Source organism: Mandrillus leucophaeus, unplaced genomic scaffold (genome assembly GCF_000951045.1).
Source record: "Mandrillus leucophaeus isolate KB7577 unplaced genomic scaffold, Mleu.le_1.0 Scaffold121, whole genome shotgun sequence".
Taxonomy (NCBI): Eukaryota; Metazoa; Chordata; class Mammalia; order Primates; family Cercopithecidae; genus Mandrillus; species Mandrillus leucophaeus.
In genome coordinates, this window is record NW_012100432.1 from 1,136,880 (window position 1) to 1,147,380 (window position 10,501).

A 10,501-nucleotide genomic window follows, 5' to 3' on the forward strand; every position below is an offset into this window, starting at 1 on the left:
CAGTTTCCCTGACTCTCCCATCGTATGTATAACCAGTCTCCTGAATTCACTTCCCACTGGACAAAAATGGGAAGTTGGAGATAATGCATTCCCAAGACATGCAATTTACCCAAGCTCATGGAGCAGTGAAAAAGTCAGCAGAATAGTTTGTTTTTCTGGTTGGATTCCAACAACAAATGCCTTAAATCAAAAGTCTCAAGGGCAGACATTCCAAATCCTGGGCAATGATCCCTAATCTTCTTATGTGGACAATTCAATGTAACGAGTTGCTGGGTGAGTAGCAATAAGTTCCCAGTCCCTAAAACAAGTATTCACTTAACAGTAGCTCAACAACCACTCCCCCAGAGAAATGCCAGGTCACAGTGGTGGGGGTGGGGCCAGAAAGCTAGTCAGCAATAGATTTATATTTCCTCATCTTTTCCCCTACTGAATAAACCAAAGTACTATTTTGCAAACTGAAATCATTTTCATTCCACAGACAAAAGCTAAAATGAAAAGATCAACATTTCCCCAAATTCTCAAAAAGTCTGTGTAAAAGCAGGCTTCTAAAAAGGATCATCAACTCCAGGATACTCACTTTTGCTAAATTCTCAATACTTTGTAAAGATATCATGTCCAGGTAAACGTTAAAATAATCTTACCTTGGGGACCTCATAAGATTTGGTTCTAGTCAAACACAATTATTCCAGGATGTATTTCAGAGTGACTCCAAATTCCCATCTGTAGCTAAACCAATCATTTCTGCCGTTCCAAAAAAGTATCATAGCTCAGAAAACCAACGTAAAAAAGCCAAAAAAAAAAGAATCAATTAGCATTTTAATATTAAAATGAAACTAATTTCCAGTAGCAAAATAATGGTTTTTAACCATGACACCTGCAGTTTCAGGCAAGTGGCAGACAGCCAAACATATCCATAGTTGTGAGGTGTCCTAATATTAGGGAGGAAAAGATACAGAATTCTACAGTCATTAACTAGCCACATATTAGTTAACATAACATAGTTTTAAAGAACTTCCTGCAGCAGGAAAGGTATTCAAAATTTAACAAAGGGCCCCAAATCATTTGAAATGGACAAATTTCACTCTCCCATTTCATTGACCATCAGGCAAAAATGGAAGTTGGAGATAATGCATTCCCAAGACATGCAATTTGCCCAAGCCCACAGAGCAGTGGAAAAGCCAGCACAAAGATCTGAATTCTTAGATTTGTGTGACATAAGCCTGAAGATGATGCTAGAATATCTACAAGGTTGCTTTTTGAAAGAATGTTAATAGAACACCAAGAGAAAAAGTGTTTCCAATATAATCCACAATATCAAAATATAAAGAACACTTGTGAATACTATAATTGACACTCCCTCAATGCACAAACCTAAAAGGATTTTTCTACTTAGTGAACACATTTGTAAAAGGAGTCAGATGATCCTAAAGCAAAGACATCTTAAGAAAAAAATAGAACATGAAACGATACCATTTGTAATGATGCTAAGTTAAATACATCCCTCCCAGTGGTGGCGATCAGAGAAAAATAATGACATGCATTAATAAATATTCAAGTTGCAAATATAACATAAAAATGATTTTTGAAATGCAGTTTAATTACTTTAGAATCCTGTAGAACCAATTAAGAATCCACCACCAAGCACAATTGAGATTTTTCTCTTGGATAACCCAAAGACAATTCCACAAGTTTGATTAGAGAATACTTTCGGTAATAAATTTAAAGACTCACCACTTTGGGGCTGCATATAGGAGAGTATGGGCCTTGAGTAATTAGTTCAACAAGAGGGAAATGGCTTTAAATAACTGTATAAATATGAGTTGCTCAGGAAAAAAAAAAAAAACTTGAAAATGTTCATCTCCCAGATCCTCCAACTTTATTAAGTATGTTTGTCCTTATGTCCACCCAAGGGCATGATGTGACCTTCTGCTATCAGAAAGAACTACACAATATAATTTATCAGAACCCATCATAATGAACTCCTCACATATTGAAAACCAAAATGACCTTTCCTGGCTAATATTTATCTTATTTTCTTCATACAAAAGGAACCACTGGGTATTCTTTTTTCAATTCATTAAAAAGATAGATCCATCAGTGGAAAGTAATGCGATCTAATAGTTCTTATGCCAGACAAGAAGCCAGGAGTTTAATTTTAGGCTGAGCAGTAACTCATTCAGTCATATTTTCCCAGAGTGCACCTGAGGCACTTACTTGAAAGAATTAACTCTTTCTTGTCATGTCTTAGTCTGTTTTCTGCTGCTATAACAGAACAGAAATGGAGTAATTTACAAAGAAATTTATTTCTCACAGTTCTAGAGGCTGGGAAGTCCAAAGCACAATGGCAATTAAATTTCAACATGAGTTTTGGAGGAGACATTCAAGTCATAACATTCCACCTCTGGCCTCCCAAAACTCATGTTCTTCTCACATACAAAGTGTATTCATTCCATCTCAATAGCCCAAAAGCACCAATTCAAAAGCCCAATGTCCAGAGTTCCATCTAAACAGATATGAAACTCAAGATTCATCCCACCTCAAATGCCCTCCAGCTGTAAGCCTATAAAATCAAAACAAGTTATCTACTTCCAAAACACAATGATGGAATAGGCATAAAATAGACATTCTCATTCCAAAAGGGAGAAATAGGAAAAGGAAAGAAGTAACTCATTCCCAGTATGTCCAAAACCCAACAGGTAAAACAACATTAAATCTTAAAGCTGGAGAATAATGTCCTTTGGCTCTGTATGTCCTGCATCCTGGACATGCTACAGCAGGAATTAGGTTACCAACACCACCGGCAGCCCTGCCGCTGTGGCTTTGCTGGACCCCATCCACTCAGCAGCTCTCTTGGACTGGGGTCTTGTGCCTGCAGCTCTCCCAGGCTGGAGTTGTACAGTGGCAGCTCTACATTTCGGGAGTCTCTGAGGTAGCCTCACTCCCATGGTTCCACCTAAGGACTGCCCCCTAGTACATGCTCTCTGTGGTGGGTCCTCCCTCGTGACAAGTTGTAACAAGTTTCTGCCAGGACCCCAGACTGTCTGATACATCCTTTGGAATCTATGTGGAGGTGACCATGGCCCCAAGGCTCATGCACTCTATACTTCCACAGGATCAGCACCATGTGGATGCCATCAAGGCATACCACTTGTGACCTCTGAAGTTCTGGCACTAGCTGTACCTGGGTCTGCTTGAGGGGTGCTGCATTGGAATTTGGGGAGAATTCCAAGGCTGCACAGGGTATTGAATGCTGAGGTCCCACAGGTACCCCTCTTGAAATCTTGCCCTCCAGGTGCTAGCTTGCCTGAAAGATCTCTGAAATACCATCAGGATAATTCTCTCATTGTCTTTAACAGCACCTGGCTCCATCCTAGCTGTATCAATCTCTTTAGCAAATGGTTGCCTGACCACACCCTTAGTACTCTCTCCCAAATACACTGTTTTATTCTTCACATGGACAGGCAGAGAGTCTTCCAAATCTTTCTGTTCTGCTTCCCCTTTAATTGTAAATTCTGTCTTTAAATAATGTCTCTATTCACTCATTTTACTGTAAGTACCCAAAAGAAGCCATGTAGCACCTTGAACACTCTCCTGCCACATATCTAGATCATTGCTCTTAAATTCCATCTTCTAATGGAATCTTCTAAACCCTAGTGCATGGACACAATTCAGCCAAATTCTTACCATGTTAAAACAAGGATTGCCTTTACTCTGGTTTCCAATACCATGTTTCTCATTTCTGCTTGAGACTTCATCAGAATGGCCCTTATCATCCATATTTCTAACATTCTGATCACAACCTCTTAAGTGATCTCTAAGAAGTCTCAGACTTTTCCTACAGCTATTCTCTTCTGAGCCCTCACCAGAGCCACCCTTAACACTCCATTCACAGCAATACAGTTTTTCAGCATTTACTTCAAAACTGTTCCAGCCTCTATCCCGTACCCAACTCCAAAGCTGCTTCCACATTTTCAAGTATTTGTTATAGCAATAACCCCACTCTCTGTACCAATTTTTTACCTTAGTCTGTTTTCTGCTGCTATAACAGAATATCCGAAACTGAAACAGAATACCTTTTAAAAAATCTATTTCTCATAGTTCCAGAACTGGGAAGTCTAATATCAAGGTGCCAGCATCTGGTGAGGGCCTTCTTGCTACATTATCCCATGGCAGAAGATGGAAGAGGAAGAGTGCTCAAGCGAGCAAGAAAGGGCTGAACTCGCTTATATAACAATCCACTCTCACAATAAGGAACACAGCCCCCGAGATAATGTCATTAATCTATTCATGAGGGTGGAGGCCTCATGACCTAATCCACCTCTTAATGATCCTACCTCTTAATACCATCTCAATGGCAATTAAATTTCAACATGAGTTTTGGAGGGGACATTTAAACCAAACTGTGTCACTTCTAAACTTCAGTACATTCAAGATCAATAACTTTGCGCATGGCACCAAAAGAAAGCATTTACTTGCAATCATTTTATTCCTGTTGTTTCCAACTATAACACAGTCCTTTCTATCACTCTGCTTCAAAAGTCATTTGTTTTTAAAGAGTCTCAGTGTTCTCAATGATGAAAGACATTGCCCATATCTAGACTAAGAACATTTTTTTAGAACATGTCTGGTCATTTTCGGAATGAACTAAAAAGATGGTGGATGCTGGGCTGCATTTTTCATCTTCTGCCTGATGTGTGGGTATTATGTGGAGACAGTCACGGATTTACTACAGAAGAGCAGAAAGCCTATTTATGTCTCCTGGCACCAAGAAACTTTGAGGTTCCGAGGCAGAAGAGACCATTCTTCAGATGTTTAATTTATTTCCATGTTACACAAGAAAGAATTCTACCTACACTTGATTTCTTATCAAGGAAAATAGAGAGGCTGTGCCTTCCTCTTCTCTTGATCTACTTGCCTCCATTATTGGTGGAGTGAATTCCCTCGGAGAACTATTCTTTCAGAATACAGTCATTCACTTGTAGATGAGCACCTTCAGAATACCTCTCCTGTTTACTACACCCACCTCACCCCACTTGAGAATCTGCAGGGCATTACATTTCCCCCATCTTTTCACTCTAAAACTCTGCAATGATGAAATACCAGTTCCTCTTAAAACTGAAAGACACACTGACCTTAAACCTGGATCTAACCACGAGGAAAATCAGATGAACTCAAATTTGAGAAACCTCCTGCAACATAATTTCTCTGCTTTCTTAAATAGTATCAAGGTCATGAAAGACCAAAAAAAAAAAAATTAAATAAACATGAACATTGTCTCAAATAAAGGCAAGAAACATGGCAACCAAATGCAACTGTAATCTTACATTGGATCTTGGACCAGGAAAAAATAGCCACTCTCAGAATGAACTGTATGCCCACACAAAAACAAGGACACATATACGTAGCCATAAAGGACATTATTGAGAAAATCAACAGTATCTGAATATAGCCTGTAGATTGCATTACTGTGTTCTATCAACATTAAATTTCCTGATTTTAATCCTCATACTGTAGTTAAGAAAGAAAATGCCCTTGTTATTAAATACACCTTGAAATATTTAAGAATAAAGAGGAAAATGCCTCCCATTTATTTTCCAATGACTTTAAGAAAACATGCGAGGGAAGAAGGCAAGAGGAAAGAGAGAGAGAAGAGCAGGATAGAGGGAATGAAGAAGAGAGAGGGAATGAATGGATGCAAAAACAAATAAGCAAAAGGTAAGCAGCTAGGTGAATCAGGGTACAAGGTATATGGGAATTCTTTGTACTCCTCTATGAACTTTTCATTAAATTGGAAATGATACCAAATTAAGACATTACATACATACTTAAAAGGCTTCAGTTTACAAAATATACTAAAATGATTGAGAGCTTATTGCCAATTCTAAACAATGAGGAGAGTGAAAGTTTGAATGTTCTGGTTGATTCAACTCTCTGAGCATTCACCCAAGCCTCCAGAGAAGGTTTATTTGTTTTTACTTTAAGAACACTTACATAGCGCCTGCCAGGAACCATGCACTTGTTAGTCATTTTAAAATACAAACTCACTTTCAAAGAAGGATTTATTTACATCACGATATGGCATAGGTAGAAGCGGCTTGTCCAAGCTCACTTAGCTAGTAAGTGGCTGAGCCAAGATTCTAATTTATGCTGTCTGGTACCAAGGTACCTACAGTTTCAGTTCTAGTAAAAGCATTTCTAAAAAATATCAGTCCCTTTTCATGCTTTAGTAAACAGGAGGGAAATAAATCTGTCTTTCTTCAGGACTTGAAGACATTGGTCATCAATCTGACATTAAAAATTCTGTCTGTGGCTGAATTTGTGTAGACAATTAGACTGAATTTGTTAGCAGACGCTGGGATTGTGCCTATGATGGTTTACATTAATGCCTAAATAAATATTGCCTCATCTCTGAAAAGCTAGTGAAAAACAGTGGCACAGGCTTCTGATATGCTACTGATTTATTAAAGGTTAACTAATGTCATTTCCCAAATTAAGACCAAGTATGCAAGAATTACATACAGCTTGAGTGCCTTTGCCGCCATTTTTTTAAGCAGATGGAAAACAGCTGCACTTCTGAATAGAATTCTCTAAAACGTTTCAGTGAAGATATACCAGATCCAGAACATCATACACAAAGGCTAAATTACTTCAGTTGATTTCTATGAAGGAATTCAGCACCAGAACATTACAAACAGATTTTTGTCTGTGCATCCACTCAAACTCATCTCCTAACACGTTCAAATTCAAAAGCATTTTTGCAACAATACACAGCAAAACAGAATCTGCTTAATAACAAAAACAGCGCAAGTGCTACTAAACCACACTGCCCTTTCCCACCTGCCCATTCACCAGGGAAGTCTCCAAGCGCATCTTGCATCACCTCCAGAGTGAGGAGGTTTGGATAATTAGCTATTTCCAGACTCACCATCAGTTCATCTCTGACCTCCCGGGCTGAGATCTACCAGGATAGCCTGGTGCCTTCTGTACTCAGCCCCTTGGGTATTGGGGCACTAGTAGGAATAATTTTTTCAGCTAATGATGTAAGAGGTGACACCCTAAAGAGTTTAGACATTGTGGTAAATCATTTTTCCACACTAATTTCCACCCAGACAGATGATGGCAGTGGGAAAGGTTTCAGAAATCAGCAATCTGGGTTTGGGGAGTAACTAGAGGGTTTTATGAGTGGAAGGGTAGGGATGGGGGGAGACTATCCCACTAAGTGATGTCTTTCCATTCTCATAATCAATAGAAATGTCAAAGCAGAACTTGCCTACATAAAACCATTCATCATTTCTCCAGACAGAAATGAGGAAAGATGTTTCCATTTCCAGTTGCTTAAATAACACAATCACATTGAATTGTCTTTAGAAATCTGCAAACAGCTTTTCCACCAAAGCATGCACAATGAAATGTAACTTCTCTCTTGACAAATATATCCTGAAATAAGGCAGGTATTAATGATCTTCTTATATTAAAGAGCGTGCTGATGAACGTAAGTGTACTTAATAGGTTACCAACGTTTATGTGAATATATTTCAAGCACTGATACATGGCAGAACTTCCGCTGAGCTATCATTTATAATTATCACATATGCGGAATTACTTTTGTAATTTAGAGAATATTCATTGTCATATGTTAAAGCAGACATGTTTTTCCACCAATATGTGGTATACACCTGACATAAATTGCTTTTTATTGCTTGCTTAAAAATCATCAGTGAAGAATTTACTACTGAACCATTTTACAACATGCTAAAGCATGTTGTAAATGAGCCATTAAAGACAATAACTGTCTATTAAATACTAAAGAATTTTATAAATGGCATTTTAATTTCAAGTGTTACCAATACCATCTCATCTAAATTAGGTGGTAGAGAGTTGTTTTAGAAGAGTGAGAAGGTTGGAGGGGGGTGGATGATGAGAAATCAGTTAATGGGTACAATGTACATTCATCAGGTGATGGATACTCTAAAAGCCCTGCCTTGACCACTACACAATCTACACAAGTAACAAAACTGAACATGTGCCCATAAATATGTACAAAGAAATAAGATTCTTCTCCCATTTTTAAAAAGGGCTCTTCTAGTCACAGATGATTTAAATAAATAGACATGTTATGTTTATCTAAGGTTTACACTCTGTCATTTTAAGAACTGAGAAATTCCTTAAAATCACAGCATCTTCAGGTGAGTGCACTGATACATTCCTTCCTAATGGATATACCGTCAAACCAAGCATTTCGTTAATGAAGAAAAACTCTAGCCTTCAAGTGATCGTGAAGTAAAAAGTACAAAAGCAATCACTGCTAAGTAATACTGGATAATTGAGATCCGGTATACATAAAACTGAAAACTTAGCTGGCAAGTTACATAAAATAAAATGCGCTCACCAAAATCAGCAGTACCCAGCATGGCTCCACAGCTCGTTGTCCAAATGAAATTGCCCAGGTCTGGGGCTGAACAAATGTAAACGGTAATGACAGTTTAGCCATAAATCTCTCAAGGCCCAATTATCCTTACTGCAGAGGGTTTATTTCTTTTAATTAAACCAGTTTTTAATTGGAAATTTTCCTCTCATTTCTCATTTTTCAAATATTCAAAACAGAGTGTCTAAGGATTTTATTTAACATAATCAATAGCCAACACAAATTTTGGAGACTATCTACAAGTTGCCAAGTAGTTGAATTTTATCTGAAAAGTTTTTACATGATAGGATCTAACTTCTACATAAAAAAAATTTGTAAACATTAACTAATGGGTCTTCTAATACTATCATCATTACTATGGGCAGGTGGGAGTCTGTTTACTTATAACCAGAACATAAAGTTCTTGAGGGGAGGATAATGTCTTATTTCTCTTCTACCCCAACTGCTAGTATAATACCTTGCATACCGTGGAAATTAAATATGTTTTGTTAATAAATGAATAAATGTAAGCCCCCCCGTTTCACTCCCAAATGAATGGACATTTAACCTCTATGCTTCCCAAATTCCTCATCTGTAAACAAATATAGTTTAACTGGATGACCTCCAAGGTATCTGTCAGCTGTAACAATAACTCACAGACCATTTTAGGAAAAGTACAGTGTGATTTAGCTACTGTTAAAAAACAGCTCACGGATCTATATACACAGTAAATTCAGCCATGAGTGGATTACATGGCAAGACAAAGCCCATCGCAGACAATATTGGCCATTCTAATCTATTAGTGGGATAAAGGCTTCTTAAAAGCTTAATCTAAACCTGTATTACATTTCAACCTTAAAATCATCTTTTGTTTGACAATGGTGCCCTCCTGTGGGCAAAACAAGGAAATATTTTGACCATGTTAACATGTTAACTGGTTTACAATATGAATGTTTTTATTATAATTACACCTTTAAATTTTTAATAAAGCCATATTTATAAATAGAATGCAAACGATTCCTAAACATAAGATATAATTTAAATAACACTATCACACTAAATAGTATTACCAAAAGAAAAAGTTAAATCAAAATATACTAACAGCTTCTAAATGAAATGGTAATTATTTCTATGGAATACTGCACATAATAAATGCAGGCTTAGTGGGATTCAGTATTTGTTGGTTCTTCCTGTTACTTTTTTTTTTTTTTTTTTTTTTGAGAAAGAGTCTCACTCTGTCACCCAGGCTGGAGTACAGTGGTACAATCAGAGGTCACTGCGTCCTTCATCTCTGGGACTCATGTGATCCTCCCACCTCAGCTTCCCAGGTAGCTGGGATGATAGGCACATATCCCCATGCCTGGTTCATTTTTTGTATTTTTAGTAGAGACGAGGTTTTGCCATGTTGCCCAGGCTGGTCTCAAACTCCTGGGCTCAAGCGATCCTCCTGCCTCGGCCTCCCAAAATACTGGCGTGAGCCACCACACCTGGCCCTGTTACTTCTATAACACAAGTCTATGCTACGAACTATCAAAGGTCCTAAGCTATTTAAAGATGTTCAAACACCCAGCCTGTGTGTACTGAAAGCAGACTCAGCACTGGCATTATACTGGGACATGCTGGGGGAAATTAAGAAGACTGATTCTTGTCAATTCAAGACAAAGCTAACTGGAAAAGACAAAACACACAAGGAGCAGCCAACAGACTAGGCCATTCAATATTTTGCAGTGTGTTTTAGCATAATGAAAACAAAGACTTGAACCATGTGGAAAAGGGTAAGATCACTGGGGACTGCTGTAATCCAGGAAACCTTCCTGGAAGAGGCAACAGCACAGAACAGTAAAAGAAAAGATGGAAAGGAGTAAAGAGAAGTTTGAGGGTGTTTTTGGGTTTTTTTGGTTTTTTGTTTGTTTTTTTGAGACAGAGTTTCACTCTTGTTTGCCCAGGCTGGAGTGCAATGGTATGGTCTCTGCTCACTGCAACATCCACCTCCCAGGTTCAAGCAATTCTCCTGCCTCATCCTCCCAAGTAGCTGGGATTACAGGTGCACACCACCATGCTGGGCTAATTTTTGTGGGGGTTTTGTTTTGTTTTTGT